The sequence below is a fragment of the Lissotriton vulgaris genome, chromosome 12 (assembly GCF_964263255.1).
Source record: "Lissotriton vulgaris chromosome 12, aLisVul1.2, whole genome shotgun sequence".
NCBI lineage: Eukaryota > Metazoa > Chordata > Amphibia > Caudata > Salamandridae > Lissotriton > Lissotriton vulgaris.
The window spans coordinates 416263754-416286667 of record NC_141700.1 but is presented as its reverse complement, the minus strand read 5'-3'; the positions used below and the strand labels follow the sequence as shown (position 1 = coordinate 416286667).

The 22914-nt window shown below is 50.2% G+C and overlaps 1 long non-coding RNA gene across 1 annotated transcript in view; it reads left to right on the top strand.

Moving 5' to 3' along the window:
• The first annotated feature begins 5194 nt into the window (after window positions 1-5194).
• The window catches only part of LOC147674113 (uncharacterized), a 131418-nt gene continuing 113698 nt past the window's right edge, over window positions 5195-22914 (top strand). Inside the window, exons 1-2 of the long non-coding RNA XR_015302551.1 lie at window positions 5195-5317; window positions 5936-5999. This is a non-coding gene — a long non-coding RNA (uncharacterized LOC147674113). The remainder of the gene's footprint in view (window positions 5318-5935; window positions 6000-22914) is intronic.

The window sequence follows — 22914 nt, the reverse complement described above, 5'->3', positions numbered from 1 at the left end:
TGAAGCCGAAGAGGTATCGGCTGTCTGGGTGGATGGGGATAGAGAAGAAAGCGTTCTTGAGATCAATGACAGTGAAGGTGGTAGCAGTGGAAGGAATCAGAGTCAGAATAGTGGTGATGTCTGAGACTACGGGGTACTGAGGTACAACTACTTTGTTGACCTCTCGTAGGTCGATGATGAAGCGGTACACTTTCTCATCTCCCTCACCTTGCTTCTTTATAATGGGTAGGATAGGGCTGTTGCAAACATTGCGAACTACTTCCTCTACCACTCCTGCATCTATCAGGGACTGGATAATCTTTACCAATGCCTTCTCGCCCTCGGGCGATATCCGATATTGTGGAAGTTTTGGGAGTATTGCGTCCTGTCGAACAGTTATGTGCACTGGGTCGATCATCATGCGTCCTACGTCTGAGTCAGTCTTGGCCCACAGATATGGAGGTAGAGTGTCAAGTAGGGACGAGTCAGCGTCAGAGATCGAAAACATGCCTCGGGAGGGACAAAGCCAGAGCAGAGTCGGGTTATCATACAGAAAGACTCGAACTCCATCTTGCGAACACCTAATAGTAGCTCGGAAATGCTTCAGTAAGTCAAGTCTCATAATGGCATCAGGGGTGTTGGATGAGAGTAAAAACGTTGTGTCGGTGGTGTTATTTTCTATGTCAAAGGAGATCGGTGTGGACAAGGGATTAGTGGAGGGCGTTCCATCGAAACCTATCGATGTTACAAGTGAGCCAGACTAGGGTGCCCTTGGAATCAGTCATTTAGATAACACACTACGTGTTGCGCCAGTGTCTACCAGAAATGGAGACTTTGTACCCAGGACCTTAACGGTGACATAAGGACCTTGCTGGTCAACATACAGCTTGACTGGATCCCTCCCGTGCCCTTGGCAGTCCTATGCGAAGTCGTGAGTGTCGTCGCAGTCAGACTGTTGGTACTGGTTCTGTCGGGGACGGTCAAATGTGTTCGGTCTGCCTGGCCTGTCGTTATTGGTGTCATTCCTGGACCCTCGTTCCTGTCCTCTATTTCGTGGTCCACCCGCTACATCCCTGGTGTCCTTATTCTTATTCATTTCTAACAGGACCGGACACTGGGACTTCCAAAGGCCGAATCCCTTGCAAAATACACACTGGTTCTCATCAATGTCTCTACGTCCGACATAGGGTGCGGGTGTACGGTATTTAGGGGGTGGGTTTCTAGGAGCATTCGACTGGTAATTTCCCTTGTACTGCTCTCGTCCTATAGTCACCCCCTGCAACTGTGCGATCATCACCCTCTCCTTCAGGTCCTTTTGCTTTTTCTTGGTCGCCCTATCGTTTTCATTCTTCTGATGCTCATAATACTGGGCCATCTGGAGTATAGCCGCAGGTTTGGAGGCCGCCCAACTACTCTCGCTAGCCTGTAGTTTCTGAGAGACCTCCTGTGACAGACCTTTAACATAGTTCTAGACAAAAAGATGATGTCCGGTTGCAGTGGTCATGTCCTGGCCGCTGTAATCGGAAAACACCGTTTCGAACCGGGAGAAGTATTCTGACACGTCTTCCTGGGGTTTCTGGCAGCAGGCCTTCACTATCGACCAGTCCACCTTCTTTTCTGGGATCAGGGTTTTCAGTTTCTGCACGATTTTGTCTGGGAGTTCTAAAATGGATTTCAAAGGTTTCTGTCCAGGCTCTCGTTGCCTGTCTATGCCATCGAGTTGTGACCAGGTATGTCCGACCAGCTCAAGGTGGTCGACTTTCTGGATTTGCTTCCACACATCAGCTGGCAGACATAACCCGAAAAACAAATCGATGTCAGCTAGAGTCATAATCGTTGAACCTAAAGCTGTACCTAATTCAGTATAAAAGGCAGTGGGGTTTTTCCGTAAATCGGGCAGGGATTTTCGGAACGTCAGAATATCTTGCCGATCCCATGGTTGGTAGACCCAGTTATAAACTACCCTCCCTTTCGCATCTTGATGGTTAACATCATCGTGCGTTCCCAGACCTCGTGGGGGAACCCAGTAGGGAGCGGCCTCCCTTATAGGCATCATGGCACTAGCTTGTTCTATTCGAGGTTCGGTCGCTACAGGAGCTGTAGTTTTAGCTTCCAACCCCTGTTCAGTGAGGTGGCAGAAAACTTAAAGCGTACGCGTGAGGAGGTCCGTCACGTCACAATCGCCCTCATCCCCGATGTCAACCTTTCTATACAGAGTCGTTAGGCTCTCGGGACCTTTGTCTCGGTATCGGTCCTCATAAGCATTTAGGGTGTGATAACAAAATCGCACGACCAAGTGTCGTCTGTGGCTCTCAGCATATGAATTGTACATATCCAATACGTACTCCTCACTCTCCTTCCGTTCCACCAGTGTCTTTACTATCTTGTCGATCCCTGCTCGCTCATCCTTGCTCAACCTGTTTATTCTAGTGGAATCTTTCTTTCGTGTCCCTGGGTTGTCTAATACTGCTGCTTGCGCTGCATCGAGTACAAGGGGTTCGGCCGGCGCGGAGGCCATGAGGACCGAGGCCCTGATACTATTCTCATCTGTGCTTGGGGGCTGCGGGTGCTGTACTAAGGGTTGGGAAGGGGCATATGGAGGGCGCATGTAGATGATTGGAGCACCTAGTAATAGATCATCGTTCGCTCGTTGTTTCGAGGGTAACTCGGGGTAGAGCGTAGAGGGTGTTCTGACGGGACACTGACTCGATGTTTCGGACTCCTGCTTCTGTTTGGCTTCCTCTCTCTCCTTTATCTCTACCTCTAACTTTCTGGCAGCTAGGTGAGCTGCTTTTCGTAGTTCTTTCTCTAATCTGATTTCGTTTCTCTTTTTACGTTGTTCTGTTTCTTTGCGCCACATGCCGAGACTATCAAGCATTGTGGGTGTTGTTTTATTGTTACGAAGGGCTGTTTCCAGCGCGTTCATTTTATTTTCATCGAAGGATCCTATCAGTGGCCACTGACTTTCCTGATCCTTTTTCGTATATTTGTGCCATAGCTTGCTATAGGCTATGGCGACTAGTCCATATTTCGTAAATATGTCCTTATTAGGGGTGCCTTCCAGTGGAGCTGGATGGTTCACCTCTAATAAGCGGTCCGGGCTGAACCAACTACCAATCAGTGGGGAGAAGATAGGCATGACAGATTACAACGGGGGACAAAGGTCCGCACTACCTATCCTTCACTACTTGCAAAGACTAGACAGAATATTTCTATTCTACGTTATTTGCAAACAGAGAATATCTCAAAGAACCAACTTCGAACAATCAATGTTCGGACAATCATTCAATCAGTGGGGAGAAAAATAGGCATGACAGATTACAACGGGGGACAAAAGTCCGCGTTACCTACCCTTGACTATCTGCAAAGGAAGAGAGAATATTTCTATTCTTCCCCGTTTGCAGGCAGAGAATATCTCAAAAGAAAAACAATCGAAGAGTAATACTAGTATTTTCCAGACAATCAAACAATCGTTTCGCAATTTGTCGTGTTACACGACCTTACCCGGACCGCGTGGACAGTTTCTCGTCTTCCGCATCCAGCGACCGATCGTCCTCTATTCTCCGTAACTGTTGCAGCACTCCTGATGGTTCCCAGTCAGGACCGTAGATCACTCGAGAGAGGTCTGCTCGGAACCGGTGAAGTTCGGATGATCGGCTATCGGGCAGGAGCTCTCCCGATCGTTGCAGTCGTTCACTCTGTCGTCAGGACCTCTCCCACTGGATCCACGTGTCGCTGATGGGCCCCACGTTTGGGTCGACAATTGTGGAAAAGGTAGGGCCGATGTCGACCAAGAACCTTTAAGTATTGCCCGGGGTTAACCGCCTCTCATACCACTCGAATTTAACAAACAAAGAGGCAGGCGCTGGGGACTGGAAGGCAGGAAACAGGATTTTATACCGACAGAGCAGAACACATCAAATCAGACAACAGGGTATCTTCTCGAGGTGCTCTAACCGCATCTCTGAGGCCTGGCCTCTTATACACAGGTTTATGGCTTTATTACATGAAACACATCTTTGTCAACACTTTGATGTACGGAAAGACATCCTCGGAATCCCCGCTTCAAGCCCGTTCCCACACACATTTACAGTAGAAGTCCCCACCCCGGTCTCAGCAGGTGATGACTGTCGCGCAGCTGGACATTCCGCCGATTCCCGGAATGTGTGCGGCTGATCGGATCTCATGGGGTGGGGGCTTTGATCAGTGGTAGATCCTTTGATGAGAGTAGCTTCCTACTGTATGGGGGCAATAAACTGCATCCGCAGGGCCAGGTGGCGGCCTGGGAACGAGCAGGACAATCGGGCACAGAGGAAAGGGGGGTTCATCAAAAGGATGCATGATCATGAAAGGGATGGAGGGAGGTGTTGGCTGGGTACGGGATGTGGATCCGAGGCAGGGTTGCCCTGAAAGGGAGGTTTATGGCCCAGGCATGTGAGAGCGGGGGCTGTCAGCGTGCAGGGGGGGATGTTTGCGAGGTTCAGAGGGAGAGAGAGAGACGCGCTGGCTATCGGCAGTGGGCAGAGAGGCCATGGCATTCAAAATGGCTGCTACTTACGCGCACACACGAGCCTGAAAAGGGACAAGATGGCGCCGATAATGTTGATGTAGCAAACTAGATTTTAACAACCGGACCTAAACTTAAAATGTTGTTTAGGTGGTCTGCCAATTCTTTGTGACGTGAGAGCATTTTTTGGTGATCTGGAGGTAAACTACATTCTTCACACTCCTCCTTTTTTGTCCTACCCTAAAAAATTGCATCAGAAACACACAGCATAATCACGCCCTGTAGAACATTTAGGACCTAGCTATTATCTGTACAATGCTAGATCTAGTGTATAAAGAATAACAGTGGAGGTCAAGTATTCTTTAGGTTCAGACACCAGTAATAGTTTGGAGCCTCAGCATTATACCTAGCTAAACTAACTGAAAGAGGCCAGGATAATAAACTACATAGCCCGAGTAGCTTGCGCTATGTAGCGATAATCAGCATGTGCATAATTTAACAGTCTCGGTCTTCTCCTACTTACGAGATTTTATGTAGATTTTATTCTTACACTAGTCGATACATTTTCACTTATTTTGGAATAAGGATTTATCTTTGACGTCCTATATAAATAGCGTCCATGAATGCATGAAAAGCCAATATTGTTAGCGACAGGATAAGAACTACAATTCCCATCAGCGCTAGAGGTTGGGTAATGAGCGGATGACGTGTCGTTGTGCGACGCGTTCGTACCAATTAAGCAGTTTGATGTGTTTAGATATATAGCAGTGCCAAAAGCTGTACCTACACCTCCATTCCAGCAGTATCCTGGTCTGAGGCAACGACGGACAGGTGAGAGCCCAAGGCGGGCATTCAAACTCTCTTTTAGCCGCCGTAACGTATAAACTAAATTTTGCACGAAACACTCTCAAAAATAATTTTTCCAGAACAACTATGGTATTTCAAAGGTAGTACTTTCACATATATGGGCAAGGCTTTGCATTTGAATACACGAGTGATTCCATAGTTACATAATTCTTATTTATACATTACTTGTATAGATATTCCTACAAAGAGCAGTTTGCCCCTTTTTAAACTGTGTGATCCAAGAACGCCGGTATAAAAGCCCTCTTGGAGCTCCTATATCAGCCTAACTCTGATGTAATACCGCGTCCCATGATTCACGTAGATATGTCGACCGGGAGCGGTTTAGTTTTGATTCACTATGACAGTTGATAGGTGTTTTAAAACACTCAACTTATTCTACACCTTATAAAAGTACCGCCTCTTGCGACTCAGGCTTGGGTTCTTTTGCCTTTTTGTTTTTTAAATGGTAACTATCTGATGACCGTGCAGACATTTATTTGATTCACCGCCATCTTTTGTCAAAGGATAATGTAATCTGACGACACTTTATGCATATTTTTCTTTTCTCTCACGTTCCTGCTCGGTGTATTAATGATTCCATAGAGCGGGGCCTCCAAGACACACGTTGGTGTTCGGTGAGGTGAGGTATTGTCCTCCTGGCTGTCTGGTAAGTGTGCATTGTTGCAAAAAATAGTACGATGTAACACTATTAGTGGTAGAGATGCAATATTTGGGTTCAATATATTCTCTATGTGCCCTTTTTCCCTTCTGTTATGTTTATCTTCACAAATGTCCACGGCATCATGCCAGCATGGGGGATCTGAAAAAACTCTTCTCTTTTTGTGAAAGCAACAAAACTGTATGTATCATAGATGGTGACAGTTATGATGCTGGATTTAAAAGCATCAAGGTCCTGAAGAAAGCTAGGGAGTGTTTCTTCACCCCAGTATAGCTGACACATGTCGACCACTTGAGTAGTGACATCCTTCGACTACTCTAGATTATTTGCACTGTTTTTATATAGGAAGCCATCTTTGGAAACAATTGATCTGGATTTGATATCATTGACTAGATGTCTATCCCATTTTAATTCACGTTTCTCTTTCTTTCACTGCACCACTTGTCTACCCTCGCTTACTACTCTCTGGTTAAGAAATTCTATAACAAGGGTACTACTATACACAATTGCCTCTTGTGCTCATGGTAAGAGAGACGGCATGGTATGGTATTTTGGTAACCCAGAGGATGACACTGGACACGATACGTGTAATGATGGGATACCAATAACCAGTTATGCATTTCTTTTCTGGTTTCTTTTGCCCTCTTTTTGCATTCTTCACTATTAGTGTTAATACATTTTTCACCGTTATGTGATTTTTTTGGATAGATTGTAGGAGCTTCATTTGAGCACTCTCAATCTGATTTGTTCATCTAGCTACTGAACATTTCTATGTGAATAGAATTTTTGGACTCTAGTAGGTGTATGATTCAATTTGAATGGAATATTGAGTCCTTAAGTCTTTAAACTTTCCCTCTTGGCCCTCTTATCCATACCCTTTCGTATTTTGTACTTTTTTTTTTTTCTTTTTTTTTCAAGACCTTTATTAGGCGCAAAAGGTTAATACACAGCTTAATGCCTACAACCTTGAATGGCAGGCCGGCAGCAGTCGTGTGCAATGTCAAAATTGCCATGTACAATGTGGATTGGCGTAATCAGTTAACACAGCATGTCGCCTACAATCCATCCGGGCCGGCCGCGTTGTAAAATGCTAAAAGCTGTAACATGACTTGTCATCTTGCAAGTAAATACCATAACAAATCTCGAAATAAACACTGAACAGTTGAGGTCTCTTTTTGTGTTTTTCTCCCCCCCCCTACAAAAAAAAATAAATAAAAAAAATAAAACTGAGTGGAACTGAGGAAAACCAATGTGTCTAGTCCCTTCCCCCACTGTGGCCACCATACATAGTATGTGATAGAGAGGAATTTACGGGGCAGAGCAAGTGGGTGGAATGATCTCCACATTGGAATAGACTGGAAGCGGATTGAGAGTGCCCTGCAGCCTAATGGCGAATTTGAACTGTAGTGGGGATTGATTGAGTATAGTTTGGAACCGCATCTGTTAGCTGAAAAGTGCGCTACTCGTGTATATGCCATGTATTACGCTTTGCGCGAACTCGTGGGTAAGTGTCCCGAGAGGGATAGGAGAGCGACCAGCAAGCCCCCAAACAGTCTGTGTGGGCGTACTGACCTGGGGTTATCCTTGAAGTTGCCACAGCGGCTGTGCCCTGAATCTCCCAACAGAACCCGAGTAACCAGTTATGTTAGCAGTGTGGTGGTCGGTAGGGGGGGGAGGAGAAGGAAGCCTAATAGGGCCAACTCATCGAGGGTCAGGCTCACGTCCGGGTGTGTTTGTGAGCTCAGCTCGAACCGGTGTCACTTGCGGGTCTGGCCCTTCTGATTCGTCATCTTGAGTTTGAAGGAGGTAAGCAGTGAGGGGGCCCCATAGGTCCTTGGGACGCATTTTGTGGGGCAATAGGTCAGCGTAATTGTGAAGTTGGTCCTGCCAAGTAGACATAGTAGATAGCCAAGTCTTGAATTTGGGGGCGCGTCCTCGTCCCCATCTGCAGGCCAAGTGGCGCTTTGCCAGTAGGAATCCTAGCGCGAAGAATTTACGGTGATTCCAAAGCGCTAAAGAAGAAAGTCCCAGTAGTGCTATTTTGGGGCAGGGTGCGATTGCCACTCCTACCATATCCGACATAGCTTTAAAAACCTCCACCCAGTACGATGCCACAGCCGGGCACGTCCAAGCTAGGTGAATGAAGTCAGCTCCAGCTCTCTTGCATCGAAGACAACGGTCATCCGCTCGCAAACCGAAACGGCACAATTTGGCGGGTGTATGGTAAAGTCGGAGCAAGAATTTAAAATGTACCAGACGGAGGCGAGCATTGCCGGTTACTGCATTCGTGTGCGAGCAGCTTTCCTCCCATTGTTCGTCCGAGAGAGGGGCATCGAGGTCTTCATCCCAATCTCGTCTAGCTCTGAGGGGTGGGGGGTTGGAGGCCGCATACGCGTGTTTGTACAGCATGGAGACTACATGTGTCGGAGTATCAGTGTGTAGAAGAGCATGTAATGGAGCTACGGTTTCCGGTTCATCAGGGAAGTCAGGGGTGACCGCCCGAACATTCTGTCGCAATCTTGTATAAAGGAATGTGTCCATGACAGAGGGTGTATGCGCTCCAAAGAATTGCGTCGCCGTCCGGAATCGGCCCTGTATGTACAGATCCCCCCACGTGTGAAGTGCCAATTTAGTGAGCATTTTGCGACCTATTACTTCGTGGGCAACGCTTAGTCTAGGATCGTGTGCCAATATCATGAGAGGGGAGTATAAAATGGCAAAGCCCATACGCGTCGTTATCCTGCGCCACGCTTGCACTGTGCAGTCCACTGTTGTGGGGTCACGGTCAGTTACCTGGATTTCCGAATAGAGGTAACCTGATGGTTTTTCGGGTCTCATGTATCCATCTTCTACAGCCAGGTGAGCCATAAAGGGAGGGGGGTGAAGCCAGTAAGTGGCAAAATGGCCCTGCGCACAGTCATAGTAAAGGCGGAAATTAGGCACATCAAATCCACCCTGGTGGTAGGGGAGCATAAGAGTTTTTAGCCCGACTCTGGCCTGTTTCCCTCCCCATATGAGTCTAGACAACTGGGAATCAAGGGCCCGGAAGAAGTGTGCTCCTGGGCTGTATGGTATGTTGGTAAAGAGGTATAACATCTTCGGGAGTACCACCATCTTGATTAGGGAAATACGTCCTGCCATGGACAAAGGGAGGTGGATCCATCTAGTGACGCTATCAATCAGTTTATCAAGGACAGTGCCGTAATTAGCACGAATAAGGGTTTCCCTATTCCTAGTGATATTGATCCCCAAATATTTTAGTTCTTCGTTTTCCCATAGTAGCGGGTAGTCAAGAGGGAACTGCAGGGTCTTGTCCGTAACAGGGAATAAGGCCGACTTTGCCCAGTTTATCTGTATTCCCGCGATGGCGCCAAATTTGGTGACCTCGCGTAAGATAGGGTTCAAGTTTTCTTGTGGCCTGTGAATATAGAGTGTCATATCGTCAGCGTACAATGATATGAGTAGTTGCCTTTCCGGGTAGATGAGGGAGCGGTGATTGTGGTGCTGCCTGAGTTTGGCCGCTAGAGGCTCAATTGCTATTGCAAAGAGGACAGGGGAGAGAGGGCACCCCTGTCGAGTGCCCCTACGAATCTCAAAAGGTTTTGAACGGGCTCCATTCAATAGGACTGCAGCATGCGGCTTATGGTATAGTAGGCGGATCCACTCTATAAAACTAAAGGGGGTGCCCATGCGTTCCAGAAGTGCCAGAAGGTAGTCCCACTCCAGAGAATCGAATGCCTTCGTGGCATCGAGGAAAACCGCGGCTGCTTCACATCTGGGGTCTATATCTTGTAGCACTGCCTGAAGGGTGCGAAGGTTGTGGGAGGTGGCACGATTCGGGACGAAGCCTGCTTGGTCCGGTAGGACCAAGCGCTCCATCAATAGGTTCAGGCGGGTCGCCAAGACCTTCGCCAGTATTTTGACGTCAGTATTTAACAATGAGAGGGGTCTGTACGAATCACAGTGTTCCGGTGACTTACCTGGCTTTAACAGGGAGGCAATCAGGGCTTCCCGCATACTAGTTGGTAAAATGCCTTCTTCCAGGGCCGAATAGTATACATTTTTTAGAATTGGGGCCAGTAGGTGTAGAAAGGTTTTATAAAAATCTATCGGTAGGCCATCCGAGCCTGGGGCCTTGCCGGATTTCATGGACATAATAGCGTCTTTAATTTCATCCACCTCTATTTCCAGGTGTAAAAACTTCTGTTGGGTCGGACCAAGCCAGGCTATAGCAGTGTCGTCAAGATAGGTTGGTAGGTCAAGCGGTGCTTGTCTGTGGGAGGTGTAGAGTGCAGTGTAGTGATCAGTTAGGACCCGGAGTTGTCCCGGGAGGTCCCTCTGGGGCATATCGTGGCTATCGAGTAGTGTGGTGACATAATTATTGTGTCTAGGTGGTCTAACTGCAGAAGCGAGCGCTCTGCCCGGTCTGTCGCCTTCACCGTATATGCGTGCTGTAAAGGGCTTCCCCAGAAATTTGCATTCTTTCTCCACAGCCTCAGTATATTCATTAATTTTGTCCTGTAGCTGAGCTTTATCTATGTGTCCCCCCGACCCTAGGGAAATTTCATGCTCAAGTTTGCCTATTTCCGCCTCCAGTTTCCGCACGTCACCGCGCAGGGATTTGAGTACCCCTCCCCCTTTGGAAATGCACCAGCCACGCACGGTTACCTTAAATGCCTCCCAGACATAATTGAGACTGGAGACTGAATTGACATTACGGTCAAAAAATTCTGTTATGTCCTGCTCTAGGTCTGCTGTAAAGGCTGAATCAGTTAAGTGCGCGGGATTGAGGCGCCAATTCAGGTATGGTGAAACGTCTAGGGGAATGCGCAGGGCAAGAAGGACTGGCGAGTGATCCGAGAGGGTGCGGGCAAGGTGTTGTGTCTTGACAAGCCATGGGGTGAGCCCAGCGGAGAGGAAGACATAATCAATGCGCGGCTAAGTGGAGTGGACTGCGGAGAAGTGTGTGCCCTGTCTAAGAGATGGGTGCGAGTGCCTCCACGTGTCAGTCGGGTGATGATCTTCCACAATACCCAGTAAGGCGCGTTGTGTGTGTGTATAATGGGTAGAATGTGGGTGGGATCTGTCCATTGCAGGTTTCAATGCAGTGTTAAAGTCTCCACCCAAGATTATGTGGGATATGCCCAGGGTTTGTATCTTGCCCCACATGTCTGTGTTGGGGCCATAGTAACAGGCGAATAGGACCGTGTGTGAGTGTAGCTTCCCCCAAACAATGCAGTATCTGCCATTGGAGTCTATTTCAGTACCAAATGGGGTAAACCCCATGCCTCTTTTGACCAGAATCGTGACCCCTCTAGAGTAATTTGAATACGATGAGAACACCCTGCATGTGGCCCATCGGGAAGCAAATAAGGGGGTCGCAGTTGGCACCAGATGAGTTTCTTGTAACATTGCAACAGATATTCCCTGTCTATCCAAATACCCCAGGATCTGCCGCTTTTTCCGCGGGTCATTTAACCCGCGAACATTCCATGCTACAAGTTGGAATTGCAGGGCTGGCTGTGAATCAGTTACGTCTCCCATCCCAATCGTAAAAGGAAAATGTGGCATATGTATGTAGCTTTCAGCAGAAAACAGACAATAGTAACAAATCCAATTCCTTTGCGTAGCAATCCAGTCTCAGAATTTCCCCCTTCCCCAGTAATATCCGCAGCGGCTACGCTGTCGGAACTAAAACAAGTAGTGTACCCAACATCCCCGGCAACCCCAACAGGCCGGCGATGCAGTACTGTTGCAGCATGAGACGTGTTATGCATAAACTGTGTGGTCAGCTCGTTTGCTGTCTCAGTATAAGAGCGGATTGTGTCCCCACCCACACCGGCAGCCCCAACTGGCCGGGCATCTAGTTCACCCACCCCCCTCCCGTCTGTTAACAACCCCAAAACTAAAGATAGGACAAAGGTTTGTAGGGGATCACCCATTGGGGACGGAGATCCAGGGGCACCAGACCTGCCATCCACCTCCTTACTTTCACCCACTAGACGCCAGGTATGGACCCAGCAGTCGTGAGCAGGACGGAGGTGGGTGACCGAGCACTTACGTAATCATAGTCCAGTGAGATTTAAAGCAGTACATGTACCTCACCTAGAAATGCAGAGTCCGGTCTTGCTATGTTCAGCGGTCAGCATCATCGTGATCAGGATGGCATCTCAGTTCGTTACTCCTGTTGAGACATTGGGGACTGTGACCTTGAGCGTCGTGACTCAGCCCCATTCCTAACGCGTTCTTTTTTGTGATGCTTAAGGAAGTCTTCCACCTGCTGCGGGTTTTGAAAAAAATGTTGTGTGCCCTGGTGTGTTATCTTCAGTTTGGCTGGATATAGCATGGCATATGGAATTTCCTGTGATTGGAGTTTCTTCTTCACCCCTGCAAATTTGCGCCTGGCTTCCTGGACTGAAGGGGTGAAGTCAGGGAAGAAGGAGAGCGTCGCGTTGCCATAAGTGACTGTGCCAATCTCCCTTGCCCGGTGAAGCACCGCGTCTCTGTCCCTGTAATTGAGGAAGCGGGCGACAATGGGCCGTGGTTGGGCCCCTGGAGGGGGTCGTGCAGCGAGAGACCTATGAGCTCTCTCCACTATGAGGTGCGGAGAGAAGGATTCTTTCCCAAACAACTCCACCATAAGGTTTTCAATGAAAATCTCCATCTTTCCGGTGTTGGTGGATTCTGCAAGGCCAAGGACGCGGACGTTGTTGCGTCGGGACCTCGCTTCCAAATCCTCGTTCTTGTCCGCTATTATTTTTAGTAGTCTGTCCATCTGTGTGACTTGTCTGGCAGAGGAAGTAGCACCATCCTCCAGCACGGAGATCCTGTCCTCCGTCTCTTTGATGCGAGTGTCATGGTGTTCAAGCTTCGCCACGACGCTGTCCATGCGTGTATTGATGGTGTCTGTTTTGGCATCAATTGAGGAAAGGCTCTGTCTCATGCCCAATAGAAGTGCTTTCCAGTCCTCTTCCTGGGGTGCTGAAGCGGTAGGACTGTCCGCCCTTTCCGACGGCGTTTTGGACGCTTTTTTGGATTCAAAGGGGATTTTGGACTGCCTTGCGTCGTTGCGGCCCATTTCGCGCCGAGGAGTCCGCGATATCGCGGCTGAGGAGGACGCCAGGACGTAGGGCGAGGACAGCAGTAGGGCCAGCAGAAACTGGTGGGTGGCAGGTGCGAAAGAGCCTGTAATCCGGGCGCACTTTATGTCTCGGGGGGGGCCAGGCCAGCGGGCGTCGCGATTGCCACGTGTTCCTCAGGGCCTACACAGAGTACAAGATGGACGCACGCGATCCCCAGCCCTCACTTAGTGCCGGCTCCACACGGTGTTGTCCAGACTGGGTCAGCTGAGTAGAGTTGGGAGGCTGACCTGCGAATGAGGTGCTGAACCACGGTGCTCCAGTAAGGATGGTGTATTTGCCCCAAGCTGGTCAGATGAGGAGGGTACTTCTATAAAGAAATTGGCCAGATGTGCCCCAGTTCTAGGGTTTAGTAGAGGGTCAGCGGGGGGGGGGGGCCGTGGGGTGCACACTGCGAGGTGTTCTGGAGGTGCAGGTAATAATGGGCAGAGCCCCGTGGATGCGTCGGAGTACAGGCGGCTCCTCCCGGTCCCGAATTAGTAGGCCGTCATCCGTGCCTGGAGTACAGACTTTGCCTGTGCCTCGGGAAGGAGCCGGCGATGGCGCCTCACTATTTCCGTAAATTGGGTGCTCCGGCGCGTTGCAGCTGGCGTGGCTGTGGCAGTCTCCGGTACCCGCCGCGCACCGGGGGGGGGGGGTCAGCAGGATGTTGAGGCTTCGGGGGTGCAGTGCGCGCCGGGACCGCCGTCAAACAGTCCCGCTCTTGGCAGTGGGGGGGGCAACGGGGCCACACGTACCTCTCCCGCGAGCAGGGTTGCACCTCCGACGCCAGCTCCAAGTGTTGGGGCCAATCTGGACCTCGGAGCGGGAGAGACTTTCCGGCCGTTGTGTGCAGGCCTGAAGGCACCGGTCTTTCCTGGTTGGACATTCCGCCGACCGCAAGTTCCCTCTCCAGCGCCCGGGTCCGCTCAAGGGCAGTTGCTCCGGAGCATCAGTTCCCGCCGTCCGTAGAAGGCAATTCAGGCACCGCTGTGTTCGTCTAGGTGTCAGGAACAAGTTGGGAGTAAAGTCAGGCCGTTTTCACTAGGCAGGATGATGTAGGATCGTGTGATAGTGTTCGGTCTGGCGAGAGCCTCACACCAGTGCTGCCATCTTGGTTTGGCGCCACCTAGCGCCCCCTCGTATTTTGTACTTGTACAGCTTTTTGCTGCGGGGCTTCATTCACACATACATAGAGATAGATGTGTGGTAGATCCACCAAAGACTTTTTTAAGGTGGTGTCTATAAGTTGTTTGTTACCATTTTCTACGTAAAGGACTTTTTTTCCCGCAGCAGGCTTACGAGATGGCGGAATTTAGCGGTTTGGCATATGATGATGAAATATACCAAGCCATTCTGGATAACACCCCTAGCATTATAGATAATTTTACAGTCGCGACATCGTCATCAGCAGAGGAACTGAGCAAAGTCCTTCTGCTCAAAAAGGCACAATCACAAATCTTGGTCCATGGGGCAATCATGGCAGAATATTTGCGAGGTGGATGTGCCCCTACCGGACTTATAGTAACTAACTGACCACGCCTGTTCTTGCAAGATAAGGCATTTTTAAAGGACTGGTCTCTGATAGCATGGCGCTGCACGCAAGACTGGCTGATTCTCATAATCAGTACGGCTAAGCGTGCAGCAGACGCCATGTTAGTAGAGATTCAGGTATTAGAAGGCCAAATTAAGACTACTTTAAGTACTACATTTAAGAAAAATCAAGATGAATCAAATAAGTCCAATAAATACTATAGAGATAACATCCTAGCAACAAAGATAGCAAAATTCAAAAAAGATCTGGCACGTTTCAAGCATGATGTGATTTACCCCTATACGAGCGACAATTATACTCCTCTAGTATATAACACCAAAGGGAAACGGTATGGTTCCTCATACTCTAGCTCAAACTCTTCCACTAGCTCAAACGAAGGAGATATGCCCAAGAACCCCAGTAATCAGCAGAGAGGGAGAGGGCGAGGTAGATATCAAAGAGGTTTCTGGCCTCATGGCCCACCCCCACCTGCACATTTTCAACAATGGTGGCCACCATCACCTTGGGGATTCCCTAATCCCCAATTTCAACCATTCCAACAACAGCAGAACTTTGGTAACCAGCCTTTTTTAGGCGGGGGTCCAGGAAGACCCAGAGAAAAATGAAGGAATGCCACAGCTCAGGTCCATTGGAATCAACCAACAACTACCTACATGGGAACCAGGAGCAAAACAAAGACCAACGCACAAACGCAAATGGATGTGGAGTTAGTCTCATAGTCAATCTAAGTAATAAACAACTGACGAATGATGAGACTCGAGTTCTCAACCGAGGACTTGGTTTAGTGAAAAGTGACCCAGGAGATGCCTTCCGGATTAATTGCGAAATGGCACAGTTCTTCCGTAAAATCCGACTCCATTATTTCTTTATTAATAAAGAAATAGATCCATCTACATCTACTGATAAGAACACAGGTCTACGCAAACGGTCTACTTTCAACCCCCTCTCTACGACCGTCCCTTCAAAAGTACTCACTTTTGAGAAAGCTGTGTACGAAGAGATAAATCACCTCTGTCAAGAAAGAAGAAAATCTGTTTGCAACCTACCAAAACGAAAACAACTGGAAATTACTGCACTTGCTGGAGATCTACTGATAACTATAAAACCTGCTGATAAAGGCGGGGCTATAGTTATCCAAGATACGTCCAGATACAGAGAAGAATGTATTCGCCAGTTATCAGATACCAAATCATATTGCCTACTGAAGGAAGACCCCACCATAAGACTGAGAAAGCAAATCTCTGAAATTGTGACTGAAGGCCTATTTAAGAAATGGATCACAGAACAGGAGGCGGCATTTTTACAACCCAGTCACCCAACGATACCATACTTTTATTGCCTACCTAAGGTACACAAACAACAACGCCCACCACCAGGGAGACCGATAATATCAGGCATTGGTTCGTTACTTGAACCACTTTCCACTTTTGTAGACAATTTCTTGAAGCCTATTGTCAGTACCATGCCTACGTATCTTCATGATACCAAAGACGTTTTGCGTCTCCTACCTGAGATTGATTTCGACCCACAACGAATTTTTTTAGCATCATTTGACATGGAGTCATTATACACTTCAATACCTCAAGATGAAACTCATGAGACAATTGCTCAGATTCTTGAAAATACTACAACTGATTTAATAACACTGGTGCCTTTCATAATGTCCTTGGCTCGTATAGCAATGAAAGAGAACTTTTTTTAAATACGAGGACAACATCTATCTCCAGATATCTGGGACAAGTATGGGGAGCGTTTTTGCGCCAAGTTTGGCGAGCTAATACGATCATACTTTCGAACAGCAGCATGTCCTATCTACATCCAATCCGTTTCTAGACTATATACGCATTTGGAACGCTATATTGATGATGTTATTGTTGTATGGCGAGGCACTCCTGTATCCATTACTTGTTTTCACACCTGGTTGAACACAAGGAATGATTTCCTACGGTTCACAGTAGAAATTGATAAGGAAAGGTTGGCATTCCTGGATCTGTCAATCTACTGGACAGCAGATGGGCTCCAAAGTGAGCTTTACCGAAAACCCATGGCACGCAATTCTCTCTAGATGTTTGATAGTCAACATCCCAAATCTCTCCGTGAGAACTTGCCGAACGGCCAGTTCCTCCGTATACGTATACGGAGGAACTGTTCTACAAGAGATAAATATGAAGAACACGCCATGACCCTCACGAACCAACTGAGAGACAAGAAATATCCCAAGAGAATCATCAAACAGGCGTACAAAAGAGCCTCTAGCAACAGCAGAGAAGCCCTTTTAGATAAACCCACTGAGAAACTTCTTCTAGGTCGCGTCACATGTGTGAACACCTACACGTCAATGACCAATGGTATGCAGAAGATCATCAGAAAGCATTAGCGTATCCTTAATTGTGATAAAGACAAAATACCATTACCCCTTTTCTCATTAAAGCGGAGTATAAACATAAAAGACAAATTAGTTCACACTAGACCTCACTTACAGATACAACAACAAGAGAACACACTATGGGATCTCCCAAGAGTCCAAGGACATTACCCTTGTGGCTCCTGTGCCATGTGTCCACAGACAAAAGCATCGAAAAATATTGAGATCGGTACCCCTAAACCATGGTTGCAACAGAGTTTTACGAATTGCAATAGTGATCATGTGATATATTTGATCACAAGCCCCTGCAATCTTAAGTATATAGGGATGACCTCAAGAAAAGTAAAACTCCGAATGCTCGAACATAAAAGCACTTTCAGGTGCAAAAAAACGATGACTGGACTTACTAGACATTTTGTTGAAAAGAACCATCAGGCTACAGATTTTCAATGGACTGTGTTGGAAAAACCATACATTTTCCTGCATGTAACAGACGTCACCAATTTCTTGTTCGTCAAAGAACAAAGATGGGTTTTCAAATTGTCTACGGATACTGTGGGTTTGAACGATGCGATACCGTGGGTGTCGCTTTCTTCTAAAAAATAAAAAATAAACTGCATTCTTGAAATAAACTGCATTTTGACAGGGAATACGAGGGGGTAGACGACAGTACAAATCGCACTCGTCACTTGGACCGGACCTAAACCTAAAATGTTGTTTAGGTGGTCTGCAAATTCTTTGTGACGTGAGAGCATTTTTTGGTGATTATGAGGTAAACTACATTCTTCACACTCCTCCTTTTTTGTCCTACCCTAACAATTGCATCAAAAACATGCAGCATAATCACGCCCTGTAGAACATTTAGGACCTAGCAATTATCTGTACAATGCTAGATCTAGTGTATAAAGAATAACAGTGGAGGTCAAGTATTCTTTAGTTTCAGACACCAGTAATAGTTTGGAGCCTCGACATTATGCCTAGCTAAACTAACTGAAAGAGGCCCGGATAATAAACTACATATCTCGACTAGCTTGCGCTATGTAGCGATAATCAGCATGCGCATAACTTAACAGTCTCGGTCTTCTCCTACTTATGAGATTTTATGTAGATTTTATTCTTACACTAGTCGATACATTTTCATTTATTTTGGAATAAGGATTTATCTTTGACGTCCTATATAAATAGCGTTCATAAATGCATGAAAAGCCAATATTGTAAGCGACAGGATAAGAACTCCAATTCCCATCAGCGCTAGAGGTTGGGTAATGAGCGGATGACGTGTCGTTGTGAGACGCGTTCGTACCAATTAAGCAGTTTGATGTGTTTAGATATATAGCAGTGCCAAACGCTGAACCTACACCTCCATTCCAGTGGTCTACCGGTCTGAGGCAAAGACGGACAGGTGAGAGCCCAGGCGGGCATTCAAACTCTCTTTTAGCCGCCATAAGTTATAAACAAAATTTTACGCTAAACGCTCTCAAAAATTATTTTTCCAGAAAAACTATGGTATTTCAAAGGTAGTACTTTCACATATATGGGCAAGGCTTTGCATTTGAATACTCGAGTGATTCCATAGTTACGGAATTCTTATTTATACATTACTTGTATAGATATTCCTACAAAGAGCAGTTTGCCCCTTTTTAAACTGTGTGATCCAAGAACGCCGGTATAAAAGCCCTCTTGGGAGGGGCGTGGCCAAGATGGCGGTGTAGGCGGACGTGCCTCGCTGAGCTCCCGCCGCCGGTCACTATATACAGCACGGCATCAGCACTTACCCGGCCGAGAGCTGTCCCGAGAGACTCCTGGCACCTGCGCCACCGCAGCGGTGACTTTCTGGGCCGGTTCCGAGCCCGGAGACGGCCAGACCCGTGACCTGTTCAGCCGCGGAGACGGCGGCCGTTGGGGCCTGGCGCGCTCAGTGAGACGGGAGCGCGGCCGAAAACGAGGCCGAGGAGGGCGGAGCCTCAGCGCCGACCAAGATGGCCCGGGGCAGGCATCGGCTGAGGCGGCGGGTCCGGCCCGCACGGCAACGTGCGAGGCTTCCCACGGTTCCACGTGGAAGCTACTGCGGACCTGCCGGCCCCATCAGACATCGGAGCGGACACTGCCCGGGCTGCCGCCGGCTCCCATCACCGGACCTGGTGGCACCATTTGGAGGACGCATACGGCCTTGAGTCCCGGCCCGCAGCACTACGGAACAGAGGTACGGGGGGGGGGCTGAGACAGTGACAACAGGCGCCCCCCCCCCCCCTCGCTGGACACCCGCGACCCGACCCGCCTGGCCGGGGTAGAATCGGCGCGAAAGGCGCGATCCCCAGCAACAGCCCGCCATTTTAGGCGCACCGGCACTGAAGCCCCGTGGGAGCGCGACGGCGGCCTAGCCTGCACCCGCGGGTGGCGTCTGGAACCGACCACCTTCCTGCCCACCCTCTTGAGCCACTGACCGGCGCGCCGGCGCGGGAGCGTTTGGGGGATACATCGAGAGTGGAGCCATCCCACGGGCGTGAGAGGAACCTGTCATTGCGCCCTGCACTGCTCCCGCACCGCAGGCCCCTGTGACGACCCCAGCCCTAGCCCATACGCCAGTCGGAGGACACTCCTGATCTCCAAAGCACGGGGTGGGCCCCATCCCCACCTGCGTGGTGCATCTCTGGCGGAGCCCTCACACCCAAGCCCACACTGCGGAGGCCACACCGCGACGCCGACGCCCGACTGGACTCACGGCTGGCAAGGGGAGCACACCGCCTACCGGCTATCCCTGTACCGGACGCCAGGAGACACAGCAGCATCTACGGCCTAGGCCTACGGTACCAGTAGCGACCGGTTGCTGGGCAGGTGGCACCGCGCGCGCCATGTCCACCGCCAGGACAAGGAAAGACCGCTCCATCGCTGACCTCTTCACCCCCGGCGCTATGGGGAAGAAGACGGACGCCGCAGCGGCCAACCACCGCGTGGGCGCCGAGAAGAAAAACCAGGCCTCGCCAACCCAGGGACAGCCAGACCCAGAGGGCCCAGTCACGCGCTCCTTCCTGGAGTCGCTCTTCATGGGGCTGCGCGAAGACATCCAGGAACTAAAGAAAGAACTTCAGGACGAGATAAAGGAGGTGCGCCGGGATACCGACGCCATTGGTGAGAGGGTGGCGGAACTAGAGACGAAAAGCGACGCGCGGGACATAGAAATTGAAGCACTGCGGCAGGAACTGGTGCGCATACACGACCAGCAAGTGGACCTCCAAACACATGCCGAAGATTTGGAGAACCGCTCCAGGCGGCACAACATCAGGATCCGGGGGGTGAAGCACTCCCCTGACACGGAGGACCTCTTCCACTTTACCCGGGGCCTGTTCAATCACATCCTGGGCCGCCCGTCAGACGCCCCCCTGGGCCTAGACAGAGTGCACAGAACGGGCCCACCTAGAGCGGCCACAGCCCATCCAGCGGACATCCTTGTGTGTGTACAGGACTTTCGGACCAAGGAGGAAATCCTCAACAAAGCGCGCCAGATGGCGCCGGTGTCCTTTGGCGCACACTCCCCTGCCCTCTATCAGGACCTTGCAGCGCTGACCCTGGAGAAGAGGCGCATCTTCCGACCTGTCACAGCGGAATTGCGAAAACGCAACATCTCATACAGCTGGGGACACCCCTTTAGACTTGTGTTTAAGATGGGCAATAACCTCCACCAGATACGCTCCCTCAGGGAGGCCTGCACCCTCCTGAACATTGAGGAACCGACGGAAGCCGAGAACCCTGGGGTGGGGGGCGCCCCCAGCAAGGATGCACCGGGACGGTGGCGGCAGCAGCGGCGGCGACACAGGCCACGACGTCCCGCCACCAAAGAAATAGCAGAGGGCCAACGAGCGGCGGTGGAGACAGTCGCGCATGGCCTAGTGAATAAAGAAAACGATTGAACTCTGGCCACAATCTCACAGTTCTACCGAGACACGACCTGGCCGGGACTGCTCACTCCGGCGGCGGGGGCGAAGCCTCGCTAACCCGCGCTATGTTTACGCCATCCCTTTGATGGCTGACCCACACGGAGACGTGCAGTGCCCGACTTCACCGTCGCCATTGCCCACACTCCGAATGTTTCCCTTACCACGGGTCCAGTGGACATTCACCTGGATCTGGGACTATGTTGATTCAGACTTCCTTTTGGTTGCAGGGGCAAAGGGTGGGGGTGGGGAGGGAACTGTTTCGGTGCTTGCACCCTTCTTAGGGATCAAACATTGCACTACTGGGGGTTGGGGGGAGGGGGGTGTTGCACCAGTTGGGGTCGGGGGGGAGTTGGGGGAAGAGGGGGTGGGTTGGAGGGGCTCTCCTTGTCCAAGGGATTCTACCACCACAGACGGAGTTGGTTTGACCTCCGGCGCAGTGTCTTCCACAGATCACCGGCCAGCGCCTGCCACCTACAGGTGGGACCCAGCGTTTCCCTTACTGCCTTAGCCATGACACGCCACATAACAGTACTCTCACTTAATGTGAGGGGGCTCAACAGTCCAAACAAACGTAAAGCCATACTGTCCTTCCTCGAGCGTTCCGGGGCGGACATCTGCCTCCTCCAAGAAACACACCTGGTCCGTAACGACCAGCACAGACTCAAAACACGCGCCTTTCCATGGCAGTTCTTCTCCTCATCCCTGAAGAAAGCAGCGGGGGTGGCGATCCTGGTAGCTAAGTCATTTGAGGGGAGGGTCCTCCAGAAGGAAGCTGAGATTAAAGGGCGACTCCTGCTTTACAGCTTCCAGATTGCAGGTCACACTCTACTCTTGGGTTCGGTCTACGCCCCGAATGAAGGGCAGGAACGGTTCTTGCACACAGCACTGGAGGCCTCGACATCCACCACACACGCGCACTTACTTCTGGGGGGGGACCTCAACATTGTATTTCATAACACGGCTGACCGCTCCGGCCAGCGATCCGGGCAAGTAGGGGCACTGACTGCTGCAGGACACGCGCACATAGCGGACTTAGGCCTACTAGACCTGTGGAGACATACCCATCCCCAATCGACGGCCTACACTTATTACTCGGCGGCGCGTAAGACCTACGCGAGGCTGGACTACTTTCTATGCTCCTCTCAACTAGCGATGCAGGCCGAGACGGTGGAGATTATGCCAGCCGCGCTCTCAGACCACTCCCCGGTGGTGGCGACATTTCTAATGGGGGCTGCGCCAGCACCGCAACGGCACTGGTGACTGCGGGATGGCCTTCTGCAGCTGCCTGACACCCAACCACGGCTCAAGTCCGCGATCACCCGCTATTTAGAACACAACGCCAACGACGACACCTCCAAAGCCACTCAGTGGGCGGCCCTCAAAGCGGTCCTGCGTGGCGAGCTTATCTCCATTGCCGCGGCCAACAACAAGGAAAGGGCGCTAAAACGTGCTGAGTTAACCCAACGGGTGGCGGAACTGGAACAGATGCACCAGCGCACGGGAGCGGCGAGGGCATGGCACCAGTTATGCGCCGAGCGAAAAATGTTAGCCGCTCTAGACCAGGATGTGGCGGAATACGCCGCTATGCGCCTGAAGCACGACTATTACACCGGAGGCGACCGCTGCGGGAAGCTTCTGGCGAGCAGACTGCGGGCGCAAACCCAACGACAACAGGTGCGCTCCCTCCAATCTGCTGGTGGCAGCCAGATCACAGAGGACGCGGCGATTGCAGCGGCCTTCGGCAATTTTTACGCGGCACTGTACGATGCGGACCACCTGGACCCTGACGCCGGGCCGACTTATTTACGGAGCGCGGAACTCCCCGCCCTCAATCAAGCCCAAGCGGACTTTCTGGAACGGCCCATAGGCCTGGAGGAAGTCATCTCTGCCATTGCCCGCCTCAAAGTGGGGAAATCCCCAGGCCCTGACG